Source organism: Ictidomys tridecemlineatus, chromosome 6 (genome assembly GCF_052094955.1).
Source record: "Ictidomys tridecemlineatus isolate mIctTri1 chromosome 6, mIctTri1.hap1, whole genome shotgun sequence".
NCBI lineage: Eukaryota > Metazoa > Chordata > Mammalia > Rodentia > Sciuridae > Ictidomys > Ictidomys tridecemlineatus.
Genome location: NC_135482.1, coordinates 79,486,405 through 79,501,002, shown reverse-complemented (window position 1 = coordinate 79,501,002; position 14,598 = coordinate 79,486,405). Strand labels below are relative to the sequence as shown.

Sequence of the window (14,598 nt, the reverse complement as noted above, 5' to 3'; positions counted from 1 at the left end):
GCTAGAACATACTTTGAAAAATGTTGACATAAATTCTAGAACTTCTCTCAGGAAGTCATCTCAGTGTTTAGCAGAGAGAAAATCTTTTCTGTATCTGAGATAAATCTTTCATGCTACATTTTAAACATTCCCTGCTGTTTTGTTCTTAGTGAAGAAGAACAGCCGTTCACCATTTTCTGTGTAGGAAATCACTATTCATTTAGAGACCTTTATTAGGGCATCCATCTACCTACTTCACTGCAACAGGAATAAGCACAATGTTGGAGTCTTTATTTTAGATATTCATCTCCCATGAACATTAGCTATCTCTTTACTCTACTTGGAATCATCTCCTCTTCCCTTCCCTCTTTAAAATAAATTTATTTTTAATGACAAATAATAATTGTGTGTATTCATGGAGTACAATGTGAAGTTTTGATTTATGTATACATCATAGTAAGAGCCAATCAAGCTAATTAGCACTGCCATCACTTCACTAATTCACATTTATTGGTGATGATAACATTCAAAATCTCTATGTTAGCAATTCTGAAACATATAATTACAGTATGGAGTTGGATAATATAATGCTAAGTGAAATTAGCCAATCTCAAAAAACCAAATGCCAAATGTTTTCTCTGATAAAAGGAGGCTGATTCATAGTGGGGTTTGGAGGGGGAGCATGGGAAGCTTAGACTAACTCTAGATAAGACAAAGGGGGGGCGGGAGGGGAAGGGAAGGGGCAAGGGGGTAAAAAAGACTGTGAAATGAGATGGACATCATTACCCTAAGTACATGTATGAAGACACAAATGGTGTGAAAATACTTTGTATACAACCAGAGATATGAAATATTGTGCTCTATATGTGTAATATGAATTGTAATGCATTCTGCTGTCATATGTAACAAATTAAACTGAAAAAATTAAAATTTAAAAAAGAAATATATAACACATTATTATTATCTGTGATCACATGCAAAGGATCACTAAAACATATCCTGCAGTCTAATGAAACTTTGTACCTTTTGATCTGCATCTTCCTTTTCCACCTCATGACCCTTTTCCTCTCAAACAGCTTCTACTAATCACCTTACTACCCTCTGTTTCTAAGCTCAACCTTTTTAGATTTCACATGTGAGATCATACTGTATTTGACTTTCTGTGAGTTAGATAGACCATGAATCTAAATATGCTACTAGAAGTTGGACCTGTATTTAGTACCATGATGCTTACAGATAACTGTAATACATTGTATGGGAACTGGGTTCAAAATTCAATGAAAGAAGCAAAATCATATAGAGTCAAAATTATTGTGGAAAACCTATTAGAAAGGCTCGATGGTGGGGAGAAACATCTCATTTCTAAAGATGCACAGAAGAGATGGATAGCTTGCCCTCCAGATCTGAGGTAGATGGTTGTACCAAAAAAAGTAAATGATTTTCTTCTCAGAGGCCATCTTGTATGAAAATGCATTTCTTTAAATGTCAGAATCTCATGGTCACAAAAAGATGCTCACACTGTGAGGGCTCACAGGAACTGAAACTTTTTAAGAGAAAGACAAATCCATATCTCTTGTTTCCTGCCCTCCCCTGAGACTGCACTCACTGGGGCAATAGCATGAAATTTACCCACACTATTTAAGTTGTATTCATTCATATTCTCTCTCTCTCTCTCTCTCTCTCTCTCTCTCTCTCTCTCTCTCTCTCTCTCTCTCACTCTCCCCGCCTCTTTCTCCCCACACATACACCTTTGGTTTTTTAAAAAATTGACCTATTCTAGTTGAATTTGGGTAAATGTGCCTATGATGGACATGACTATGTTTCAGAATCTATTTCATTATCATCATAGTTAAATTTTTAAAAATATCTACTCCTATGCAAAAAGCAAGAGGGATCATCGTTCTGTGAGCATCTTTCAGTGTGTGTGTGTATGTGTAAATGTATAGTGGAAAGTAGAAAAATTTTATGCCAATGAAGCAAGACAAAAGACCAGCAGAATTAAGTCTTTGTAACAATGAGCCTGCAATCTGGAACTTAGCACTGTGCTGCTGGAAGTTTGGACAAGTGGCAGGAAACAAGAACTGGAACTGGGGTCAGGGTGTGGAGGATCCTGAATGTTCTGCTAGGGCATGTGGACTTAATGGAGAGCAGATGCCATCACAAGCTCTTGACAGGGCAGTGGCATGTTTAGGTCATACTCATTGAGGGTGGATGGGATGGAAGTGGGGAAAGCCAAGCTCTGCAAGGCAGAAATCAGATCTTATTCTATCTATATTTGCCACACTCAGCATAACAAGTATTATTTTTTCTTATACTTTGCCACTGCTATTTTTCTTTTTCCTCTGCAAAGGCATTGCCTGCATATGTATCTCTCCCACACCCATAAAAACTGATCCTGTTGACTTGGATTTATGCTGATTTTTTATTTCCATCAAGTTAGTAAGGATCACTGTATGATTCAACACACAGCTCTAGAGGCAGATGCTAACTGTAGCTCATCATGCTAGTCAGACACTGGCCATGAGAAACACAGAAAGTATAAGTGGAAGACAGATGACCAACATAGTAAAGGACAAAGCCCTCCCATCCCTTTCTTTGGTGTGAATCCTCTTATAAACTTTTTCATTCTAAGCAATGGTGTTCCTAGTAATAAAGAGCTTATGGATCATTTGTTTTTCTAACAAATATGCATCTAATACCAAATAAATGTTGGGTTTCAAGGTTCTCTGTGAAAGATCAACAAGCAAGATACAGAAAAACTTCCTGAAGAAATTCCAGTTGGGAAGAGAGATTCTCAGGAAACTAGACTATAAGCAATAAACACAACTTAAATTTACATCTCAATAAAAGGTAGTAAGTGTTATTTAAAAAGGTAGAACAGACAAACAATAACAGAAAGTTTTCACAGACAAGGGAAAGTTAAATATGATGGCCAACCTACTCAGCATCAATAATAACAGTGGAAATTAAAATTAGAATGACAATATGATCACTTTATACCCACTAATTCAGCTAAAATACAAAGTTACTGGTGAAAGAAAATATTGGTTAGGACTTGTAGAAATTCTCACAATTGCCATGGAAATGGAAATAGATCAACCACTTTGAAAACTCTCAGACAAGAAATAACAGTGACTTGAATTAGGGAGGAAGTGATGGAGGTTGAAAGATAGAATGTATTTTAAGGAAAGAACCAACAGAATTTACAATGGATTAAATGCATTAAGTAAGAGCAACAGGAGTCTGTGGCAATCCAAGGTTTTTGGCCTGAAAAACTGAGACAATGGGTTTGGTGCTTACAGATAAAGAAGAATTGAGGAAGTGCAGGTTAGGGTGATGGGATCAAAAGTTTTGTCCTGGATTATAAATTTGAGATATCTAATGTGGACAGTTCAGTATGAGTTTGGGTGAGAAGTCCAAGCTAAAGACAGTATATGTTGAGGCTGATGCTGTGTACATGCTATCTAAAGCCAGGAAGCCATATGAGATCTTCACAAAGACAGAAGAAGCTGCAGGAAGTCTGTAAGTGAGCTCTGGGTGCTTCAACATTTACAAGTCAGGGAAAAGGGGATAGCTGAGTGTGGGTGTCCAGTGAGACAAAGGTAAAACCAAATATAGAGGAAGACAAGGGGAAGTAGTGTCTCCAAGAGGAAAGAGAAACTGAGCCCAATGATGCTGAAGGGGACTGATAAGGCTGAGAACTGGCTATTGGATCTCAAAATCCAATTGTCGCCTCAGTACAGTTACTTTCATGGAGTAGGGAAATATAAGCCTGCCCAGAGAACAGTCAAGAGAGAAGGAAATGAAAGGTTTAAAGCTAATGTGGATATACAATGATGGTGACGTTTTTCTGTGAAAGAGGAATTAGAAATTAGGTGACACTTGAAGGGAGATATGTGGTCAAGAGATTGTTTTTTACATGTGTAAATATTATAGCACACTCATATACTGACTCACTAAAGTGCAAGAAAAGTGATAACACGTGACATTAGAATTAGTGAGAAGAAATAAGTTTTTGATCACAAAAGGGAAGATTGAGTGCATGGTACAGATGCAGGAGCATGGGAGATGTTGAGGTGAGAGTAAGAAAGTCCTATTTTGATTGTTCATATTTTTCAGTTAAAAAGAAAGAAAAATTGTGATCCAGCTAAGCATAAAATTGACAGGCCTGATTGAAAGCTCATCTAACATACAGTAACAGTGACCATTCCCAAGGCAATGGCAATCATAGATGAACTGACCATGACATGCTTTCTACACTATTGCAGTGGTCTGATGGCAGAGCACACCAACATGGGTGGTATAGGGACTATAAAGGCCCTACATATATAAAGTATGAAATAACTTCTCTTAACTAATGTCACAGAATAAAAAGTGTGGTTCTGCATAGTGAGGGAGCTGAAAAGGAATGTAGGACAGCAAGAGGGGACATAATAAACTTTGTCATAGAGCCACCACTATCAAATGTATTTATCCTTTTTCTTTAGGTAGACATATTTTTTTTTTGCTTAAATATGGTATTTATTCTATCAGGTTTCATAGCAGCTGCTTCTGGAGTTTAGAAGTATTCCAAAGAAGCTTAAGTGTCATTAAAATTTATAAACCTTAAATATTCCAGACCAGATATAAGGTGCCTATTTTTGTCTCCATTTTGGTGTTACTGTGGATCGAACCCAGGACCTCAAGCATGCTAGGTCAGCACTTGACCACTGAGCCATGTTTCCCAACTCTGTAATGTTTCTTCTTGACAACATTGAGCATGACCAATTTCTTTTTTTGTTTGTTTGTTTTTTTTGTTTCATTTTCTTTTTTTTTTATTGGTTGTTCAAAACATTACAAAGCTCTTGACAAGCATGACCAATTTCAATCTTCATGTCTTTGGATATATAATGATCTCTTTTATAGGCATCTTTCTAATTTTCTCTAAGTCCATTTTGCCATGAGATGTAGCTATAAATACAAAGGTAAACAATTTCATTACATTACTTGCACAGGGTGTCTGTTCATCCATGCATGTGTTAAGAGAGATGTGTGTCTGACAATCTCTATACGTTGGTCAAATACCTTTCCATGAGGAGAGTGCTGAGATGAAGTGATACAGATGAGCATGGAGGCAAATCAAGAGCAGGTCTGAGAACAGGTGCAAAAGGAGAAACTTAAGATAAATAAAGCCACCCCTTGGGTGAGGACCTGCATTCGCTTCACCCCTACCCTTCTATTTCCACCAAGCTGTCAGTGGTGGTCAGCTCCATTGGTCAACTGCAGATTCATCCCATGTGGACCTGAAAATTGTTCTTGTTTCCCTGGTCCTAGATCTATAGGCTATGATTTGTGTTGGTTATGAGAGGGATGATGTGGAAAAAATGGGCATGGATGGAAAAATAATGTGGGACAGAAGGTCACTTTAATGTTTAGTGGGGAGAAAAGCCTTCAAATCACCTTTCCAAAGAATGCTCCACTGCTTCATACCATGAGCAAAGGACAGATCAATATTTGGGTCATTATTAGGCAAGATGAGTCATCCCTCCTATTCCCTAAACCCACCCAAAGCTCTCCATTTGCAAGTATGCCATGTGATTGTAAAATGCATAATAACAAGCCCCCAAACCTCAAAGCAGCCTGTGAGACTGCAATGAAAAACCAATACCAAATAAATTACTCATAAATAAAATTAAATGAAGTTTCTTCTTGTTGTGCAAGGAAACCACATTAGAAGAAATGGGAAATAGCTAACTATAAAAAATAGATTCAATGACATTAATTCTCCCAAACAATCAAAATTAGAATGACTATTTTCTTGATTTATGTTACTATTTATTGCAAACCAACATGCCTCGTCCAGTTTAAATCTACAAGAGTCATAAAGGAAATCCTGGTGCATGTTCAGACTATGGTCCTCCTGGGATATAAACATTAACTATTCATGGAAGAAAATGGAATGATCAGCCTTTGGAGCTGTAATTCCCTTTATCTCTACTGTACATACATGCCAATGGGGTGATTATTCTAATCACTATGGTCAACAGCAAATTAGTTCACTTTAAAATTCATTGCCTACAAAGGTATCAACCCAATACTAAATTCCTAAATTACTGTTTACATGATGTAATCTATACTCAAATTCAGTCTTGGTGCATTTAGAATGGGAGCAGTAGGAGGTTAAGATGTCGAGGTACAGAATGAGCCAAGTTCCGCACACACATTCTCACTGTGGTTCCCATTAAGGGGCATAATCCTTGGAGGAGAAACATGAACTCTTTTGTGGTTAATAAGAAGCTAAGCTTGAGTTCTTAAATTTCTAATGTTATGAAAAATGATATAAACTAAAAACAATTCCTATATTTAATCTGTAATTATTTCCAGAAGAAAAAAAATTCTTCTACCCAATCATGGACAATATCTTTTAAAAATCTATTCTTTGAGTATCCTACCTATGCTAATCCTCCTACTGGTTTTGGGAATGTTGTGGGGTAGGGGATAATGAGGCAAACTGATCTATATTTTTTGGTATGCTCCTATATCTCTCTGTCTTCTTTTAATATCACCGTACCCCTGATTCTTTGCCTCTCCCCATTGAATACATGAGCCATGTTCCTTCCTTGGGGCCCTGATACCTATTTTCCCTTTGCTTAGAATCTCTTCCTTAAATACCCACATAGTTCATTCTCTCACCACCTCTTGGAATTGTGACAAGTGTTTACTTACTTGGCATTTTTGTCTTGACACCTACTCAGCATTTATCAGCACTAAATTCTGATACACACATAGAATTCATTTATTGATGATTCTCCTCTATTATAATCTAAATCTTTGAGGCCAGAAACATTGTTCTGCTTGTTACTGGAGTCCTAGGCCAAAGACCTAGTCTGGGGGTCCAACAAATCACTCCAGCTATTTACCCCAAACAGATGATGTTTCAGTCAGCTTTTTTGCTGCTGTAACTAAAAGACCTAAAAAGAACAAATCTAGGAGGAAAAGTTTATTTGGGGACTCACAGTTTCAGAGGTCTCAATCCAGAGACAGCTGGCTCCATTCCTCGGGGCTGAAGCTGAGGCAGAACATCATGGCAGAAGAATAGGGCAGAGGGAAGTGGCTTAAGACATCAGGAAGCAGAGAGAGTCTTCACTCACCACATACCAAATATATATTCCAAAGACGTGTCCCTCATGACCCACCTCCCCTAGCCATAATCTACTTGACTACAGTTACCATCCAGTTAAGCCCTTTCAGGGGATTAATTCACTAATTGGGTTAAGGCTCTCATGAACCAATCATTCACCTCTAAACTTCCTTGCATTGTTTCACAAGTGAGCTTTTGGGGAACACCTTATATCCAAACCACAGCAGATGAAAAAAAAGTAATGGTAAAAAGAAGGAGAGGAACTTTAGTGGGTTCCAAGAAGACAAGGGACCCATGTCCTTAATCCTGTCTTTGAGGGGTTGACAATGACTTTCACATTTTATAGAAGAGAAAATGAGGGCAAAGGTTGGGGGATTTGCATAGCTGGCAAAGCCTGTCGTCTTGGTGAGGCATGGTCTGCCCCATCATTACTTCAGGATTGGTCAGGTGGGGCTTTGTCAGTGGTAAGAAAGTCCCTGTTGCCTCATGGGTAGTTTTGATTCATCACAAGATATCCATCAACCAGACCTGCTGTTCCTGGAATCCAAGTAAGAGAGACAGACACAAAATAAAGGCAGATATGCCAATTTTTAAAATCCTGATCTTATGGTTTAGATCTGGAATGCCCCCCAAAGGCCTGTAGATTTAAAGTCTTGGTGCCCAATGCAACAATATCCAGAGGTAAGGATTTTAGAAAACGATTGAATGATGAGAGCTCTAACTTCCATTTGGTGGATTAATAATTTGTATGGATTATTCAGAGATGGGACCTAATTGGAGAAATAGGTCACTGGAGTCATTTTCCTGGAAGGGTTTATCTCATCCCCAGCCCCCTCCTCTCTCCCAGCTAAAGATCTGAGAAGCTTTCCTTTGCCATGCCCTTCCATGTTTCTGCCTTGGGACCCTCTGAAGTGGACTGATACCATGAACCTAAATAAATCTCTTCTCCAAGTTGCTTATTGTTTGAATTTTGGTCACAGGGATGAAAAGCTGAGTAACACACCTGCTTTTGGACATTCACAGGCAAAAGTAAAGCATTGAAGTTCTTGTAACATGATCACTGCTATAATCCTAACAATTAGATAAGTACTCAAACCATAGTAGGCACTCAACACATGAGGGAAGAAAATGAGAGAGAAAGAAGGCAAGGCTAGCCTTGCTTCAATGGTCACAGTAGGATGAAGAGTAAAAATCATTTTGTCTGATCCTCAGTATTCTACATATGAGCTTTCTCATTTAATAAAAGATATTATTTGTGGTAATGAACTTTATTCCCTCTTAAAATATAAAGACAAAGGAGTAACAAAGTAAATTTAACCCAACATACTGAATAAAGTGAACACATTATTGAAAAAAATGTCTAGAGTCAACAGAGTTGTACTTATTTTGCTGACAATTTTGTGTGTTCTCTCCCAGCACAGAAGAATGTCCAATTGGCAGGATCTCTGTTTTCCCCTAAGTCCAGTCCTACTGGATGACCAACAGAGTCATAGTACTTAAGATTTTTGCCTTAGTAATTATCATGGAACATAAAATGTAGAATTATCAGACATAACAATGGAGGCAGGAAATAACCTTCTGCAAGAGGCTATTAACTATTAGGAAAATCTGATTTTTAAGGCATAATTCCCATTGCTTTTCCAGATCATAAAATAGATTAAGAAAGAGAAGCCAAACCACAAAAACATGTGCTAGAAGCCAAACCTCTGTCTTCCACCTCTGAAAGAAGAAAATGTAAGACAGTGTAAACTGCCTCCCAGGATTGCTTGAGGCATTAAAGTTTGCAAAGAGTTTTCAGGATGAAAATCACCACAGAAAGGTTAAATCTTACCATCTCAGAAATTGGAAATCTTCAACATTTTTTTTTCATGCTGCATTAGAGATTCTTTTAAAAGATTCCACCAAGAGAAAAGCTTTACCAGCTCTCCAGTGAGGAATTTCTGTTTATCCATCATGTTAACAAGAACACTCAAGGGAGGGTCAAGGCATGCCCAAATCTCCTGTCATCTCAAAGGTCCATATTTAAGCCACCTGAATAAGAGGACAGCCTTTGGAAGCTCCCAACTTTCCTTAACTAGTTGGAAGGAAGTGAAGAAAACTAGTTACAACATGCCAATCCAGGCTGCACTACATTTGCTCCTGCAGGTTAGTTAGAATATAACAGATGTACAAAGCCATGAGCTAAGGCCAAATGCCAAAATTTCACACTTATCCCTAGCATTTTGAATGCTGTTGAGTTTGGGTTTATGTAAAGGAGTGTTTTTCAAAGTGTGGTTCTTCTACCATTAGCATCAACAGGATTTGACTTGTTAAAAATGGATATTCCCAAGTCCCACTCCAGAGCTACAGAATCAGAAAATTTGGGGGCTGTATCCAACAATCTGTATTCTATGGAGCCTTCCAGTGATTCTGATGCACTGCTTTATAGCTTATACTTAGTTACATGAAAATTAAAAGATCTGGCTGTCAAAATTCAATTGGAAAGAATTATCCATTTGTGACTAATGCTTTCATTTCTTTAGTTAATGCATATTGAATGCCTGACAGGTCATAAGCACCTTTCTAGAGGTCAGAGATTTGGAAATAAGCCAGAGACACAAATCCTGACCTATTCATAGAGCTTATGTTCTAGCTGAAGGAGACAGACAACAGTCCACACACAGACACATCACCTGGCATTTCTTAATGGTAGTGTTGTGAAAGGTATATTGCAGTGAAAGGACATAGGGAGTTGGGGAGAAGGGACACAATGCAATTTGAATAAGCTGGTCAAAGTCTGCATTACCAAGAAAGTAAAACTTGTGCTTTGGGTTATATACTAAATTGTATGCCAGAGTTTGTTAGAGGAGAGATTTTTTTTTAATTTTTAATGTTTTTTAAAATTTTTAAAATTCTACTTAAAGTTTATTTGCAGAAATATTTATATAGGGATAAGAATATCTAAGTATTTTGTAAAATTTTTTAGAAATACCTAATTTTCTGTATTCAAATTCTAGTTCTAAATTTATCCCTGATTTTACTCCTATTGTATCTGCTTAAGTATTTAAAATTATGTTATTTATACTAAGCTAAATGTTTAATTTTAAAACTAGGTGATCAGGAAAAATATACCTGGATTCCAGTTCTATTATTGTTTTTTAAATATTATCTTTCCCTTTTTAGATTTAGCTCTGTTTTTCTCACTGATTCATGGGTGACCTAGGCATATGTCAGCATAATGTCTGTACCAATGTTATATACCTACTAGCTAATCCAAGATTCCTTGTTACTTATGCATTAAAATACACCAAGATTGGAACATCAGCAAGCTTGAATTTTTTGTTATCAAATTATAGCCTGACTCCAAATATTATTTTATAAAATAATCTCTCCTTTAAAATAATGTATCTAGGGTAGTGGCTACTGAATGTTTAAGATGAAAAGCTTATGGAGGGTATAAAATAGATGGCGGAAAACATTTGAACTCAGTGACAAATCTTAACATTACAGGATGTGAGGCAGAGAACCAGGTATTATATGACTCCTGAAGGGAGTTCAGAAAAGCATCTAGGAAGAAATCTTTCTAACAACAACAACAACAACAACAACAACAACATCATCAAACCAGGATTTGATCTACTTATCAGATTTTTCAAAAAATATAAGAGACAGAGCACAATGCTAAATAAAACCACAGGACTACAATTAACAAAATCCATATCATAGGGAAATCTATATTGTAAGAAGAAAAAAAAGTGATAGAAAGGGGGAAACTATAATTAAAAGAGAAGTAAGTCTTCTCAGATGACCTGTGATTTCTCTCTGCCAGAAGGCCAGTTCATGTCCAGCCTGAGGTCAGCACTGTAGCTAGGACCACAAGGATGGAGGACTTGGTTTTCCCTGTGTTTCAACTAAAACTGTTTAATTAGAAGGAGGAAGAAGAAACAAGTGAAAGAGAGAGAATTAAGCAGCATGTTGACCAAATACAATAATGCAGACCCTGTTTACACCCTGATTTGAATAAACATCTATAAAAAATAGATGAGACAAAACAGAAATGTGAGTTGGATATTTGATGAAGTAAACAAACATTCTAAATTTTTCATACGTGGCACTAGAACTAAAGTTATATTTTTTAAAGGAATTATTTTAATTTAGGGAGAATGTTAAAATATTTACACATGAAACAACTTGAGCATCTGAAATTTGCTTCAAAACAATCAAGTGTAGGGAAAAGGAGAAAATAGGTAGAAATAGAGATGAAACAAACCTGGCTCTCTGTTCTTTTGTGTATCTTTGAAATTATCCATAATGCAATATTCCAAAAGGAAAAAAAATCAAGAAAGGGGAGATAGATATGCAGATGCATTAGGAAGAATCAGAACTATTTTATGCAAACCAGTGTTTATTTTCAATCTCTATATATCATGCCAGACAATTCAAGACACCACATACATTCAGCACATTTGAAATGTTGCCAATATACTCTTTTAAAACTATTTGAAATACTATCACAGCATTTGGAAATTTTTGAAAAAGTAGTCAGAAAGAAACTGTAATGGTTAATTTTATGTGTCAACTTGTCTGGGCTAAGGGATGCCCAGTTACCTGGGAAACATTATTTCTAGATGTTTCTGTGAGGGAGTTTCTGCAAGATATTAGCACTTAAATCAGTAGACTGAGTAAAAAAGACACATCCTCACCAATGTGGCTCCACATCATCCAATCGGTTAAGGGCCTGAATAGAACCAAATAGCATGAGGAAGACAAGTTTACTCTCTTCCTGAGTTGGGATGTCATCTCTCCTGTCTTTGGACACTGCTCCTGGTTCATGGGCCTTCAGACTCCAAGACTTATACCAGCATCCTCCCTCATCCTCACCAGTTTTCAGGTCTGAAGACTAGAACTGAACTATAACACTGACTTTCCTGGTTCTCCAGCTTTTATACGGCATTATGGAAGGACTCAGCCTGAAATCATGTGAGTCAGTTCCAGAATAAATAAGTGAATTTCCTCTTACACCTCTCTCTCTCCAAACACACACACACACACACACACACACACACACACACACACACACACACACCCCACAAACACAGAGATAGAGATAGAGAGAGAGAGAGAGAGAGAGAGAGAGAGGGTTCTATTTCTCTGGAGAAACCCCAGTTAACCCAGAAGCCATTTGGAATCACTCCAAAAGTGAGTTACATGTTAGGGGGTCTATTTGAACTAGCTGTAATCAGAAACTTAAGTATTTCTTTTCAACTCATTGACTATAAATTACATTTAAAACAAATCATCTTGTTTATTTTTGCTAAAATTTCAGAAACTAAGTGATCAGTTTAAAATTTCTACCCTGCCAGGTTTCTTTAAAAAAAAAAGAGCAAAAATAATTTTCTAGTACAAATCTTACTACTGGGAGGAAAGCCATTAAAATATCTTGCCAACAAAATAGGCTATACAGCAAAAATAAGTCAGGAATTAAGCTTAAACAATTGAGTCATGTATTTCCATTGGTTAACCAACAAAAAGCAAAGAGATCCATAACAAAAAATACATGGAAAGGAAAGGAAGAGATGAGACTGCTGGGCAGTTGGCTTTCATCAGAGGGCACTTAACTAAATTGTCTGGCCATTTAAATTCAAATCATCATTTAGGCAAGAAATTGAGATTTTTTTTTTTAAAATTACAGAATGTATTAAGTTCAAACAGAAAACCAGAGCTTTGTTCTTTGCTTTTGAGAAAACTTTTTAGTGGAGAAATAACACTAGCCAAAAATATTTTCTTGTCATAAGAATATGCTTGCAATCAGTACATTGAAAAAGAAACCTAAAACAATAACAAGAATCAAGCAGCAATTGTTTGCAATGTATTGGAATGCAACTGATTAAAATCAAAGGATCCCTCTGACTCTTTGACGGATTGGATATTTGATGAAGTAAATAGTCTCTTTTTTTAGATATTATAATTCTACTAAGAGCCTCTTGTTTCTATAAATACATAATAAATTATCTGTTCATAGGATCTGCTCTCCTTTGTGTAGCAACATTGCCTACTTTGTTAAGAATACAAACCTCGGGGGCTGGGGATGTGGCTCAAGTGGTGTCGCGCTCGCCTGGCATGCGTTGGATCCTTAGCACCACATACAAACAAAGATGTTGTGTCTGCCATAAAAACTGAAAAATAAATATCGAAATTCTCTCTCTCTTTAAAAAAAAAATACAAATCTCAATATTGAATTGCTTTAAGACCAGTAAGTAGTGGCTCCTCCAGCCCTGCTCCTTCTGTTGTAATCAGCAATTGTTAGCCATCTGACCTTCCTGCTTGGGCTGTCCCTGTTTCTGGCCCCACCACTGCAGAAACAGATGCTTCCAAGAGCCTCCAGGTCTTATATCAGTGCAGATGTCACCTGCCCTCTGCTCATAAACATCCGCAGCAGTGTCTCAATCTCTCATTGATACTCTTCTCTAGGACCAGCCAAAGAGAGTTACTATTAATGCTTCTTTTAATAAAACCACAACCCCAGCTTAAATGCAAAAAAGGAGCAGAACCTGTCTTACAGTCCATAGTAATAACAACACATACACACTCATATTGCATGTTTGAGAGGTTTCTGTGTCACCAACAGCAAGCAGCAATGGAGTTTGAGCAAAGAGGAATAACCAAGGATATAGGAGTCGTGTCAATTATCTAGGCAGAACTTAGATGGAAGAGTAAGAAAGAGACAGACCCATCAGGGGCCACTGAATAAAACTTGCTCTGGATTACGAGCAAACACGACATTTCCAGAGAACTATAAAAGTATAGTTCACACTGTGTACTTTAGAGAGTAAATAATTATGAAATAAGGTTGGAGAGGTGGCCAGTTGTAGGCAGCTGTAGAAACCCTTAATTCCCAGGTGGTGCAATAATACTTGTTTTTTGTTTTCTGTGAAGGAGATTTCAAACAGAACAGAAAAACTGTCAAAATCAACAAGAAGATTGATCTAGTATGAATTTTAGTAATAGAGCACAAAATGGTGATGGTCATGATGGGGTACACAGGGGTAACTGAAGAAGGGCTGTTCCAAAGGAGCAAAACTAAACCAGGATCCTCATACTAACAGAAAGGGAACTGTCAAAGATGCTTCTGTTCCTGACTTAGGTGACAGAAAATTAGTAGCTCATTGTCAGAACAGAACACACAGAAAGGACATACAAATTGTAGAAGGAGAATAAGCTTTTTGGTAACCCGAGTTTGGGATTATGGAAAGAAGTTTTCAGCTCAAGCACGTTGTACTGAGAATATTTCTTCAGACCATATGGTGGAATAAGCTAGATGAGTTCCAGGGTCCTGCCTAACATCTGTATTTCTAATAAAGAAGATGGTTATGTGGAGTTAGGAAGTTGTTTTCCTGATTGTCTTGGGAGTTTGGGTCACTTCAAGAGTCAAAAAAGCCTCAGCTCCTGGTTAATTCCTTATCACTTCTATACTTCAAAATCAGTTAAATATGGATAATCAAATTACAGTTTCCAGTTGG

The 14,598-nt window shown here is 37.1% G+C and overlaps 1 long non-coding RNA gene across 2 annotated transcripts in view; it reads right to left on the bottom strand.

Annotated features, from left to right (window-relative positions):
- Positions 1-7,178, bottom strand: part of LOC144364885 (uncharacterized) — a 179,614-nt gene extending 172,436 nt beyond the window's left edge. For both annotated transcript variants that reach the window (XR_013422999.1, XR_013422998.1), the window contains exon 1: positions 6,975-7,178. This is a non-coding gene — a long non-coding RNA (uncharacterized LOC144364885). The remainder of the gene's footprint in view (positions 1-6,974) is intronic.
- Between the last annotated feature and the right edge of the window lie 7,420 nt (positions 7,179-14,598).